The sequence below is a fragment of the Suncus etruscus genome, chromosome 2 (genome assembly GCF_024139225.1).
Source record: "Suncus etruscus isolate mSunEtr1 chromosome 2, mSunEtr1.pri.cur, whole genome shotgun sequence".
Lineage (NCBI taxonomy): Eukaryota > Metazoa > Chordata > Mammalia > Eulipotyphla > Soricidae > Suncus > Suncus etruscus.
Window position 1 is genome coordinate 166296768 of NC_064849.1, and position 15203 is coordinate 166311970.

A 15203-nucleotide genomic window follows, 5' to 3' on the forward strand; every position below is an offset into this window, starting at 1 on the left:
AAGAGTGTTATAAATTCAACAACTTGTGATTGAGATTAATGTGCTCAGAAATTAACTCTTGCCTTTATAGGCAACTGAGAAGGGAACATCAGACATTAAACGTATTCCAAATTAAATATGCCTGTGTAGTAGCTTAGAACAAAACATAATTCCAGAAATTTAACCCTTCCATGGTTCATAGCTAGATTTTTTAAATATAATTTTTATTTTAATCATAGTGGCTTACATATCATTCACAGTAATATTCCAGGTACATATTAACATTGAATCAGGGGAATTCCCATCACCGAATTGTCCTCCCTCCACCTCTGTTCCCATACTGCCTCCCCTATCCTCCACCCTCACCCCAGGGGCTTCTAGATTGAGTGGCCCCCTCTGTGTCTAGTTTATTACTTAGTGATCTTATAACTGTTTGGTCATGGTACCTCCATTACTTCTCCCTCTAATTGGGAGGTGGGACTAGATAGTTCGAGTTATGTGGTTTTGTTTGAGGAAGAGAAAAGTAATAAAATGGGGTAAAAATCAACTATGCCGACAATGGGCAGAGTCCCTAGAGGCTCTCATCCTCAGTTTGAGAGACGAAGGGAAAAAAAGAAGGTGAAACACCACAACAATTCAAAAAGAAATATCAAATAAGATATCCAGTGAGCACTGCAGCAATAAAGATATGCACCACATAATTGCAATGGTCTTGATATAAAAACATGACAGAGCACAAAAAGGAAGAAAAGAAGAAAAAAAGTAAATATATAAATAAAAAGTGGACAACTACTTAAATATCTACACCAAAACAAAGAAATCAACAAAAACTAGATAAGAGAAGAAAAAAAAGATTATTTTGTGCTTATTGTTTTTTTTTTTGTTTGTTTGTTTTTTGGGTTTTTGGGTTTTGGGTTTGTGGTTTTTGCCACTGGTGTGGCAGTGTTCAGGGGTTACTCCTGGCTCCATGCTCAGAAATTGCTCCTGGCAGACACAGGGGACCAAATGGGACGCCGGAATTTGAACCAATTACCTTCTGCATGAAAGGCAAATGCCTTACATCCATGCTATCTCTCCGCCACCCCCACCCCTTATTCCCCTCCTGCATAGGCACAGTAAAAATTGGGGTCATTCGAAAAGGGAATCCCTTGGCCTAAGAGATACAGGGTTTCTCCACCCTTGAAATATATTGTCATGGGATTATCTATAAACTCCTTTCAAGTTCATTTACTCTCCCCTTGGTGTTCTTGTGTTGTATGGAAGACTTCTGCTCTGATCTGGATGATAAAATCAGACCTCTATATCTCAGTCTCTGCACAAGTCAAGGAGTAGAACTTATGATGAAGTCTTTCTTCGTGATTTTGGAAGTTCTGTTTCCTCAATGTCATTTTAATCTGTCTTCTGTGATTGGTGGTCTTGGCCCTTGCATTGAACCTTGGGTGGAGCCTGTTATGTTTCCAGAGGACCCATTCAATTGCAATTGTCTCAGTCAGGTCTCTGGAATTAGAGGTCATGGTTGTTGTGCAGGTCGTAGAACAAACCCTAGACTAGGGCTTTCTTGCTGGTCCCAGATTATATACTTCCCGGCCATGGTTCTATCCGCCAGTCATCTGTAGATCACGTTCTTGGCTTTTACACATCCCAAAGTGTGACAAGTCTTCTGATTTTTGTCTTGTCATTAGTTGGTGAGGTAGGATATCCTGTTCTTATGTTCATTCTTTCCTAATTTCCTCGTTGGATATCATATTAGATATCATATTGGATATCATATTAGGATATCATATTAGAGCTGGCACATGTTGGTGTTTGAGCAGTATTCAGGATGTCCTGGATGGGATTTGGTTCCTGTAGCTGTTGTGCAGAACTGTGTCATTTATATGTCTAGGATTCAGGGTTCAAGGCTGGATAATCGGTTTCTAATCTCCTGGAGTCTAAGATGGGTCCACATGACATATTTTCAAGGTAGGAGATTCCCCTGTATTGTAAATACGTATGAGTTCTTATCCATAGTAGATAAGAGCTTGTTTATATACATGAGATTTCCCCTTTTTTTAGTGTGCCTTTGCAGGAAGAAATGGTGCTTCATTATATTGCTGGTGTATTTGGGGGAGGAAAACGTAGAGCAGAGAAACAAGTCACACACCCAAAAAAGATAAGAATAGAAATAAAAATATATTTGCTCACATGTGGATAAAGAAAAATGATTTAGAAAGCTGAAATAAAAATAAATAGAGAACTGAAATAAAAAATAAAGAGGTAGTGTTATCCTGGTCCTATACTTATGATGGAAGTATAGGCTTCCCCAGTGTCTTTTGAGAGTTTCTTGTCTGGTGTGGATTCCCAGGCGCCTTTTCATCACATACCTTGCCCTTCTTGAGATTGGTAAAAGATTTGCGGCAGGTGAGTCTTGGGTAGAGTTCTTACATTGGGAGTCCTTTTAGGGCTAAGTCCAGTATCCAGCAATAGTCCACATTAGGAAGGGTTGGTAGGGAGGGCCACACAGCATGAGTCAGCAGGGGTGTTGTTTGTCTTTTCCGGCCGGGGACGAGGTGTGGGTTTGAGTGGGTGTCCCTTCACTTGGGTGCTGGGTACTGATTCATTGGGGTAGGAGGTCAGTCTTGATGCCTAATAGATTAAGAACTGAGGGTGAAGAGTTTTAATAAGATGAAAAATCTGGATGGGATTGAGGTGTAAACAGATATCCAGATTCCTAGAAGGGGAAAGGGGAAAGTAGAAAGGGCAGAAAAGAAGAAAAGAGAAAATAAGATTAACTAGAAAAAGAGAAAGAAAAAAGTAGTAGTGAGAAGAGAGGAGAGAAGAGCGTGGGCATGTTATTTTACTTGAATATGTTCAATGAGTAGGCCCCGTAGTATAAGTCTTAGGTCAGAGTTGCTGCTTTGGTGGTCTGGCTGGTCACATGCTTTAGGCCCTAAAAGAAGGTATAACCTAGAGAAAAAAGGTATGTTAAAGTGTTTTATCGAGGCAATTTCATACCGCAACCTGGGTATGGTATCTAGTGTAGCTTAGCTCTGAGGTGCCACCTTAGGTTGTCCACCCTTTGTATCTAAGAAAGCCTGTGGACAGAAAAGCTGAGAGGTTACTTTAAATATAGTAAGCTTAAGGCATTAACACATATAATTTTGAAGTGCTTCCATTGAATTCAGTGATTTACCATGGGATTCTTTACCTGTAATCTCGTATAAGATCCCTAAGAGATTATTATGGGCCTTTGTAGTAACAGGCTGATTACATACCTGTTCTCTCTATGCTGCTGTTTCTGCTGTTGCTGATTTTTATGGTATCATGTGTGGTCCAGAGAATATGTTGTTCCTCTTTCATGTGTTTGGGGCACTACTACCAAGAATATGTGTAATGTTACAGTGTTTGGAGTTTCTACCCTGTTTAATCCTGTTACTTAATTTTTGAATATTAGTTGTAGTTTCTAGGTGCTACAGAATAGCGCTACCATTCTGTTTATCTTTAATCTTCTGCTTACTTTGTTTAACATAATATGTTCTAAATCCATCCACGTTGCTGCAAAGTCTGTGATTGTGTCATTTCTGACTGCCATGTAGTATTCCATTGTGTATAGATACCACATCTTAATGATCCACTCATCTGTTGTTGGGCATCGTTCTGCAATATATATTGGGGTGCACTCATATTTTGGGATGAATGTCCTTCCAACTTGGGGATAGATATAAAGGAGAGCAATTGCTGGGTCAAATGGCAGCTCGATTCTGAGTTCCTTGAGCACTCTCCAGACTGTTCTCCATAGGGGTTAGACTAGGGGGCATTCCCACCAGCAGTTGATGAGAGTGCCTTTCATATCGCACCAACACAGATTGTTCCCATTATTTTTGATGTGAGCCATTCTCACTGGTGTAAGTTGGTACCTCATTGTTGTCTTGATTTGGATATCCCTAGTGATGATTGAAGGTGAGCATATTTTCATGTGTTTGTTGGCCATCTTTCGATCTTCAAAGAAGTGTCTATTCATTTCATCTCCCCATTTTCTATGGTTTTATTTGGTTTTGTGGAGCTCATATATCTGAGTGCTTTGTATATTCTGGATATCAGCCCTTTATCTGACATGTTGAGTGCAAAGATGTTGGAGGCTATTAGAGCTAGAGAGCAAAATGGAGTCTCTGATGCCTGAAACCTAAGGCCTGTGTACCTGACAGGCGGCCACTGTGGCATTTAACCCCTAGACCTAAAAGAAATGTTAACCAAACAAGTCACAAGATGCTCCAGTAAACCACCCAGTTGCTAAGATAAGATCACATCTTGTTAAGCTACCATTGTGAAAGAATGTCTGTGCGATATAAGTCTATGCAATATAAGGGTATGTTGTAAAACTGGAAAGTCCTTCTGCACGACCCCCTACTTTTCTATACCATGGAAAAGTACTGAAAGCTACTTCCTCATGCTGTAGAAATATATATAAGCTTGTCTTGCCTTAATAAATTCAGCTCTTGATCAGCCAGCTTGACTTGAACTCATTTCTTTCTCAGCCTCTTTCTTATTTTTTAGGTCGGATCCTGCTCTTGAACCACGAATTACTTCGTGATCCTCAGTCCACCCAGCGGGCAGGGTCCTAGAGGGTCACACAAAGATTTTTTTCCCATTCAGTTAACTGTCTTCTTGTGTTAAGTATGGTTTCTTTTGCCATGCAGAAGCTTTTTAGTTTCGTGTAGTCCCATTTGTTTATGTTTGATACTAAAGTTCTTGCCAATGGCAATCTATCATCAATGACTTTTTTGATATATAGGTCTTCGAGTGTTCTGCCTATTTTTTCTCAATAAACTTTATAGATTCTGGTCTGATTTTAATGTCTTTAATCCATTTTGAGTTGACTTTTGTATATGGGGTGAGGTATGGGTCAAATTTTAATTTCTTACAGATAGTTCTCCAGTTGTACCAACACCATTTGTTGAAGAGACTTTATTTGTCCATTTCAAGTTTTTGGCTCTTTTGTCAAATATTAGTTGACTGTATATCTGGGAGCTTATGTCTGGAAATTCTGTTCTAACCCACTGGTCTGAGGCTCTGTCCTTGTACCAGTACCATGCTGTTTTGATCACTATGGCTTTATAGTATAGCTTCAAGTTAGGTAGCGAGATATCACCCAGGTTCTTGATTTTTAGTATGTGTTTGGCTATCCTGGGTGTTTTGTTGTTCCAGATAAATTTTATGATTTATTTTTCTAAGTCTTTAAAGAATGATGTCTGAATTTGGATTGGGATTGCATTAAATCTATATAGGAGTTTGGGTAGGATAGTCATATTGACTATGTTGATTCTACCTACCCATGAGCATGGGATGTTCTTCCATTTCCTTAGGTTTTCTTCCATTTCTTTCTGAAGAGTTTTTAAGTTTCCCTGGCATAAGACTTGCACTTCCCTTGTAAGGTTGATCCCTAGGTACTTAATGATTTTTTACTATTTTAAATGAAGTTGAATTCTTTTTTTTTAATTTTTTATTTAAACAACATTATTACATACATGATTGTGTTTGGGTTTCAGTCATGTAAAGAACACCACCCCTCACCAGTGCAACATTCCCATCACCAATGTCCCAAATGTCCCTCCTCCCCACCCAACCCCCGCCTGTACTCTAGATAGGCTTTCTATCTCCCTCCTACATTCTCATTATTAGGATAGTTCAAAATGTAGTTATTTCTCTAACTAAACTCATCCTGTTTGTGGTGAGCTTCATGAGGTGAACTGTAACTTCCAGCTCTTTTCTCTTTCTTGTCTGAAAGTTATTATTGGAAGAATGTCTTTCATTTTTCTTAAAACCCATAGATGAGTGAGACCATTCTGCATCTTTCTCTATCTCTGACTTATTTCACTCAGCATAATAGATTCCGTATACATCCATGTATAGGAAAATTTTATGACTTCATCTCTCCAGACAGCTGCATAATATTCCATTGTGTATATGTACCACAGTTTCTTTAGCTATTCGTCTGTTGAAGGGCATCTTGGTTGTTTCCAAAGTCTTGCTATGGTAAATAGTGCTGCAATGAATATAGATGTAAGGAAGGGGTTTTTGTATTGTATTTTTGTGTTCCTAGGGTATATTCCTAGGAGTGGTATAGCTGGGTCTTATGGGAGCTCGATTTCCAGTTTTTGGAGGAAATGCACCTGAATAGTCAGAACAAGCATAGAATCAAAATAAAATGCTGGAGGAAAATTATCCAAGCAAACAACACAAATAAAAAAGGTGGAGTGGCCATACTAAGATCAGATGATGCAAAATTATATTCAGGAAAGTTGTAAGGGACAAAGATGGACATTTTGTATTAATCAAGGGATATGTACAGCATGAAAAAATCACTCTCCTAAACATATATGCACCGAATGAGGGGCCAGCAAAATATTTCATACAATTGTTGACAAATCTGAAAATAATATGAATAACAACACAATAATTGTGGGGGACCTCAACACGGCTTTGTCAACACTGGATAGTTCAACCAGATTGAAACCGACAAGAATATACTAGACCTGAAAAGAGAAATGGACGAGGCATATATATATAGGACACTCCACCCCCAGAAACCTGGATACACATTTTTCTCCAATGTACATGGGACATTCTCCAGGATAGACTACATGCTGGCACATAAAACATACCTCCATAATACCAAGAGGATAGAAAGCTTGCAGACTACCTTCGCTGACCACAAGGCTCTGAAATTATATGTGAATTCCAAAGGGACACAGAAGAAAAACTTTAACCAGTGGCTCTGAGATGAAATCAAAGAGGAAATGAAAACTTTCCTGGAAACAAATGATAATAAAGACACAAACTATCAGAACTTATGGGACACAGCAAAAGCAGTACTGAGAGGAAAATTTATAGCTTTGCAAGCACACATCAGGAAGGAAGAAGCGGCCTACCTGAATAGCTTTATGACGCAGCTCATAGAATTAGAAAGTGCTCAACAAAAGGACCCAAAAATAGTTAAGGCCATCAACCTCAAGCCAGTGGCAAATATTATCCTCAATGGAGAAAAAACAAAAGCCTTCCCTCTTAATTATGGCACAAGGCAAGGCTGTCCTCTCTCACCACTCCTATTCAACATAGCACTGGAAGTCCTTGCTATAGCGATAAGGAAGAAAAAATTATTAAGGGAATCCAGATAGGAAAGGAAGAAGTCAAGCTCCCACTGTTTGCAGACGACATGATACTCTACTTAGAAAAATCTAAAGACTCTACCAAAAAGCTTCTAGAAACAATAGACTCATATAGGAAATTGTAAGGCTACAAAATTAACACAAAAATCAATGGTTTTTCTATACACTAATAATAGTAGAGAAGAAATGGACATTAAGAAAACAATCCCATTTACATTAGTGCCACACAAAATCAAATATCTTGGAGTCAACTTGACTAAAGATGTGAAAGACCTATATATAGAAAACTATAAAACTCTGCTCCAACAAATAATAGAGGACATGTGGAAATGGAAGCATGTACCCTGTTCATGGATTGGCAGGATTAACATCATGAAAATGACAATACTCCCAAAGCATTGTACAGATTTAATGCGATCCCTCTAAAGATACCCATTATTTTCTTCAAAGAAGTGGATCAGGCACTTTTGAAATTCATTCAGAACAATAAATACCCTCGAATAGCCAGAACAATAATTGGAAAAAAGTATATGGGAGGCGTTACTTTCCCCAACTTTAAACTGTATTACAAAGCAATAGTTATCAAAACAGCATGGTATTGGAATAAAGACAGACCCTCAGATCAGTGTAATAGACTTGAATACTCAGAGAATGCTTTCCAGACATACAATCATCTATTCTTTAATAAAGGAGTAAGAAGTCCTAAATGGAACAAAGAAAGCCTCTTCAACAAGTGGTGTTGGCCTAACTGGATAGCCACTGCAAAAATTGAACTTAGAGCCCAGCTAATATTATGTATGAAGGTAAAATCCAAATGGATTAAAGACCTCGATATCAGACCGAAAACCATAAGATATATAGAACAACTCGTAGGTAAAACACTCCATGACATTGTGACTAAAGGCATCTTCAAGGAGGAAACTGCATTCTCCAAATAAGTGAAAGCAGAAATTAATAGATGGGAATACATTAAGCTGAGAAGCTTCTGTACCACAAAGGAAACAGTGCCCAGGATACAAGAGCCATCCACTGACTGGGAGAAACTATTCACCTAATGTCAATTAGATAAGGGGCTAAGATTCAAAATATACAAGGCACTGACAGAACTCTACAAGAAAAAAAAAACATCTAACCCCATCAAAATATGGGGAGAAGAAATGGACAGACACTTTGATAAATAAGAAATAAATACAAGGGCCCGGAGAGATAGCACAGCAGCGTTTGCCCGGAGAGATAGCACAGCAGTGTTTGCCTTGCAAGCAGCCAATCCAGGACCAAAGGTGGTTGGTTCAAATCCCGGTGTCCCATATGTTCCCCGTGCCTGCCAGGAGCTATTTCTTAGCAGACAGCCAGGAGTAACCCCTGAGCACTGCCGGGTGTGACCCAAAAACCAAAAAAAAAAAAAAAAAAAAAAAAAGAAAGAAAGAAAGAAAGAAAGAAACAAAGAAAGAAAGAAAGAAAGAAATACAAATGGCCAAAAGGCACAAGAAAAAAATGCTCCACATCACTAGTCATCAGGGAGATGCAAATCAAAACAATTATGAGGTACCACCTCACACCACAGAGATTGGCACACATCACAAAGAAGAACAAGCAGTTTTGGCGGGGATGCGGTGAGACAGGAACTCTTATCCACTGCTGGTGGGAATGCCAACCATTCTGGAGAGCTATATGGAGATTTCTCCAAAAACTGGAAATTGAGCTCCCATACGATCCAGCTATATTACTCCTGGGAATATACCCTAAAAACACAAAAATACAATACAAAAACCCCTTTCTTACATTATATTTATTGCAGCACTATTTACCATAGCAAGACTCTGGAAACAACCAAGATAACCTTCAACAGATGAATGGCTAAAGAAACTGTGGTACATAGAAACAATGGAATATTATGCAGCCATCAGGAGAGATGAAGTCATGAAATTTTCCTATACATGGATGTACATGGAATCTATTATGCTGAGTGACATAATTCAGAGAGAGGCCTGATTTTATCATCCACAACTGAGAGGAAAGTTGCCTGGCATCACAAAAAGACCTTGGGGTTTGTAAAAGAGTGAATATGGAGCCTGTAGTTATTCCCATGGCAGTATGCTTCAAGGGCAGAGAAACCTGGTATCTCTTAGGCCAAGGGAATTTCCTTTCTAATTTCCCCAATACTTCTGTACCTTTGCAAAAAACAAACAAACAAACAAAGAAACAAAGTTTTAATGCAGGTACTGGTTTGGGTTTTTGACTGCTTTTTGTTTTTGTTTTTTGTTTGTTGATTACTTTTTTTTTCATAGCTGCATGTTTTGGTTTTTGTTTGTTCTTATTTGTTTTGCTACCTTTTTCTTTTTTTTCCCCTTTCTTCTTCTAAATTTAAATTTATTACACCTAGATGGACTCCTCCCAGTTTTTTTCTTTCTTTTTTTATCTGCAACAGAATCACATAACTTGAATCATCTTATTCAGCCTCATAAATTGATGGGGGGATGGATGGTACTGGGACCAGACCGCATATGACATTTAGTGGAAATAAAAAATAATCAGACTTGAACACCAAACCAAAAGCCAACAACAGAAGTGGTACCCAATCTACAACAAGCTGTACAAATGGGGACCAATTACACTAGCATTCTAGGGCATAAAGGAGGGATATATGCGATGCATGCCAGAAACAGGGGATGAGGGAGGACAACACTGATGGTGGGAATCTTTCTCATTCATTGTCGCTATGTACCTTAAATATTACTTTGAAAAGTGTGTAATTCACTTTGGCCACAATAAAAATTAAAAAATAAATAATTAAAATAAAATACAAACAATAGCAAAAAAGTAAAGGAGAATCTAGTTGTCTACCCTTTTCCACTACTGAAACATTCATTTTTGAAGGAGTACAAGAAAGAGAAAGAGAACAATTAGCTTTCAATTTGATTGTAGATTGTTGTTTGAGTACTATATTCTAATGGACATTTTATCTACTGATAACATTTATAATTGTACCTTAATTAGAATTTCTGAACAATTTTTAAAATATTCTCTGTGAACATAAAAGCCAAGATTTCACCCATTAGTAGAAAACCAGCTCTTCAGAAAGTATTTAAATAACAGTCAGAAAAATAAAATAACATTATTTTCTTGTACACTACTAGCCTCTACTTTTTGTTAAACACAAAGGTTTTATCAAGAGGAATGCCCTAATATCAAGAAAGGGTGAGAAAAATAAGGCAATGTCAGTGGCCTTTCTCAAAATCATTACAGAATAGAGACTACTTTCAGTTTTGTCTTTACCACCTTCACTCTACCTCACCTAAAATAAAATTAAGATAATATCTGTGAAATAGTTTAAATCATGCCAAATAATGTCTATTTGTTATTGTACACAATTGGGTAAAAACCCTCATGGATACATTTCTTCCACTCTAGAGTAAAAATCATGCCATTGGTAACTCTAAGTCAAATATATTTGGAATAAAAAGAGAGGGTGCACCTTTCCTTTTTTTATTTTTGTGCAGCAGCCAGTAATTATCAGGGCTTACTCCTGGCTCTGTGCTTCAGGGATCAATCCTGGTAGGTTTAAGGGAACACAGGGGGTCCAATATATGTCAGCCACATACAAGGCAAGTACCCTACTTGCTATTCCATGCTCTCTTTCCTAAACCTTACTTGGGATTTAAAAATCTCTTCACAAATAGTAATGTATTCCTAGGAAGACCGCATTTACAATTTAGAGGTAATTTATAATTTATTGTTTCTGAGACTATAAAAAATTACATGTAACTGTGGTTAACATGCTTTCAAAAGGTGACTTTTTTTAGACAGAGAACAATTTGTCAAAATCAGGCACCATTCAATGGTTCTTAGCTTTGCAATAGCATCATTTCCCAGCAGCATAAACACAGGTGGGTGATTCATGATGAAACAAGAACCATAGCATTACTCTACTGAAAAGCATAATCTGAAATATAAAAAAAATATACTTTCAAGAGCTTCAAAAGATCACACACATCTTGTCTCAGTGGCCAACCAGAATATTGTCTCTGCCTTTTAAAATGCAAGTATACCAATGTTAAAGCTAAATATCATTCATGATTTCATGGAATGATAGAATGAAGAGTTTTATGACTTCCTTTTTCCTAACAGCTGCATTGTATTTCATTGAGTAGACACACCATAATTTCTATATTCACTCATCTGCTCTCAGGTACTTGGGTTGCTTCCAGATTCCGACTATTGTGAATAGTACTGTAATGAACAAAGAGCAGAGGGCTAAACCAGCACATTTTCCTAGTGTCTAAGAGTTAGTGTTGTGCTTTGTTAACTGATTTTGCTTTGAGTTTTTACATTTTACACGAGTGAAACACTCTGGTTTCATTCAACCTTCAACTTTATGAATTAGTAGATGTTACACTAGGCTAAAAATGTCGTCTTCTCCTCCTCCTCCTCTTCTTCTCTTCTCTTCTCTCCTCTCCTCTCCTCCTCCTCCTCCTCCCCCTCCCCCTCCTCCTCCTCCTCCTCCTCCTCCTCCTCCTCCTCCTCCTCCTCCTCCTCCTCCTCCTCCTCCTTCTTCTTCTTCTTCTTCTTCTTCTTCTTCTTCTTCTTCTTCTTCTTCTTCTTTTCGGATTTGGTTTTTGGGCCACATTGGCTGCGCTCAGAGGTTACTCCTGACTCTCTGCTCAAAATCGCTCCTGACAGGTATGCGGGAACATATGGGATGCTGGGATTCGAACCATCGTTGGCCCTGGGTTGGCCACCTGCAAGGCAAAAGCCCTACCACTTTGCTATCTCTCAGACTTCTAACATTTCTTCATTTTTTATACCTGAATAGTATTTCCATTCCAGAAACCACAATTTCGGTTTCCATTTATTCCTCATTGGGCACATGGGTTGTTTCCAGATATTGGCAGTTGTAATGCTGCAGCGAATGTAAGTGTGAAATATCTTTTTGCATTAGTGTTTTTTGTGTTCTTGGGACCGACGCCAGAGTGGAATTACTGGATCACATAATAGTTCTATATTCATTTTTGAGAAGTTTTCCTATTTCTCAGGATACTGGCACCTCTACTACCAACTTTTCCTCTTATGCTAGGTTTTTAATAGATGTAAGTCTTGGTAAGTTGAGAGTTGACTTTTAAATGTGCACAAACCTTCAATAGTGATGAATTTTCAATAAACACATAGTTTTCACCTTAAGACTTTCTCACTCTATCTTAAATATAGGGGCCATTGACTAATTTATTTTTAAATGTGGGCAGAAGGACATTTGCAACTTCTGTATTATTTGAGTAAATAAAAATTTTCGGCTCTTGACTGTTTCTATTTGCTACTTGGTGGAGTGTATGTAGTTGCAATCCATATACTAGGTTGGCCAACATAATGAAACATACTTCGACCCTGTGTCAAGCACATATATCTTTTTTCTGGACTTTTGCCGAAGACAAATTAATATTCTTCTTTGATTCTACACCAAAATTTAATAAGTGTTATTACCTAAAGGTGAGTTGTAAGGTGATATCTGAAATTATATAATGACTTATATTAACATTAAAATCATTGATATCTTTTTTATATAATTAACTGTGAAAAAATTACATTTAATATATAACCCAGCAATTCTATTTTTAGGTATAGTCCCAAGTGAAATAATAGCTCCTTCCATCAAAGATGTGTCTATGAATGCTCATATATATTTTAATATTTTTATTTAAACAACTTGATTACAAAAGTGATTGTAGTTGGGTTTCAATATATAGAACAACCCCCTTCACCGGTACAACAATCCCATCACTAATGTCCCAAATCTCCCTCCTCCCCACCTCCACCCCCGCCTGTGCTCTAGACAGGCTTTCTACTTTCTTCATTCATTCGCATTGTTAGGATAGTTCTCAATGTAGTTATTTCTCTAACTGCACTCACCACTCTTTGTGGTGAGCCTCATGTAGTGGGCTGGAACTTCCAACTCTCCTCTCTTTTGTCTCTGAAAATTATTGCAAGAATGTCTTTTAGTTTTCTTAAAACCCATAGATGAGTGAGACTATTCGGGGTCTATCTCTCTTCCTCTGACTTAATTCACTCAGCATAATAGATTCCATGTACATCCATGTATAGGAAATTTTCATAACTTCATCTCTCCTGACTGCTGCTCCATTGATATCTTTTATACTTCTATAATATATTATCCTTGCATGACATTGTAGTATCTTTCTTTGATCTTTTGGAAAATTATGGTTCACTGAGTTACACATATTTTCAAATGTTCACATATTTATATGATCCAATGCTCACAAAAATCACAGATTACATGCTTAATACAACTATCAATCTCCTTAAAAAGGAATTGAAATATTGGGAATTTATCAAGTTCATATTTTAGATACAAGATCTTTGAAGTGTTAATTTTTACTTGAAAATTTTATTTTATCCTTGGAAAGATATAATGTTAATGATTTATCTTAAAATGACAGACTCATTTTGTTCATTTTGGAGATATCTGCCAAATACACAAGTCAGAATAATAGTAGTTTGTCAAGTAGTTTCTTCAAAAAAAATTGGTGTTTAGAAATTCAGTAGCTAGTCCAATAATTCAATGACAGAAATCTTTTCCCTTGAAATGACATCATACTTTGATTCACAAAATGAGTTCTTCCCACTCATCACACAGAATATTAATATAATATACTCAATGATTAAGACTTAATAAAATAACGATCTTTATTAGAGTATGAAGGACATTAAATATATATGGCAGCTTAATTTTGTTTTTACATTGCACGTGCATACTGATAGACTGGTAGAGCAGTGAAAAGTAATTTTTGTGTTATTATGAAAATTTTTTGATCTCACAGAATTGCTGAGAGGCTTTGGGAATCCTCAGGAATCTGTAGACTACTCTTGCACAACCTTATTATAAAGAAACTGCAGCAAACAAAGAAAATTTAAAACAATTTTAAAATCCTTTATGCTTCTCAAGTCCAATAAAATATTACCCAAAACATTGCTTTTCCAATCTTTTCTCCTTATTATTCATTTTTTTATACTTTTTTTGCTTTCTTTTCTACCACCCTCAAAGTTTTATTCTTTTTTGTTTGTTTGTTTGTTTGTTTTTGTTTTTGGGCCACACTTGATAATGCTCAGGGGATGCTCCTGGCTTGGGGACCATATGGGACTCCAGGGGATCAAACCGCAGTTCGTCCTAGGCTAGCGCTGGCAAGGCAGACACCTTACCTCTAGTGCCACCACGCCAGTCTCAAATTTTTCTTTTTAATTGCTCTCTACATTTCTTTAATCCTTCTATGTCTATCTTTTCAAGCTTTGTCTCCTCTTAAGGACTCAAACTAACTGGTTCATGGAAAAAAAGAAAAAGAAGACAATGAGAAACCAATAATTTTCTATTTATTAAAAATAGAAATGGCTAGGAATTTATATCAATTTTGTTGCCATAGTCACATATATATTTGAGAAATTAATCATATTCCATTAAAAGAGTTGATTTTAGTAGTCAGTATGAGCTCCACCCAGATAACTTCTTTTCTTTATAGGTCTGAAATTCTGAAAAACCTTATTTTCAACTGCACTTTATCTTGTTTAAACTTTGCCAGTAAGAGAAATTTTGTAGAGGTTTTGGAAGCAGTAAAAATGACATTATTCTTTTCCAGCAGTTATTGTTATGTGCCTAGACTGATAGCAGAAATCAACTTCATAGATAGTTCTGGGTGAGTGCTTGTAAATTAATGACCTTGGTTCTTTAGACAGTTGTAATTACCAGTCAAATTGTGAATCCTGGATTTATAAATTTTCTCAGTGCCAGCAGTCCATTTCTGTGAACCTTAATTGCTTCAGTCCTCCCAATAGGTTTGTCAGTTTGTAATTCCCTTTGTATTTAATCATCCTTTACTGCTACAAACTAGAGGTAAATGCTTTCCTGGCAAACCCAGACTGATAACAACGTTTGGTTACAGAGTGGTTTCCAGTATGCAGAAGCTCAAAGCAGAAAGCCATTATTAGATATACTATCTTATAAGATTGGAAAGCAGTTGGCAGTTGGCAATGTTGGAAAGCGTTGGTAATGAAAAATGAGATAAATCTGGTGTTTAA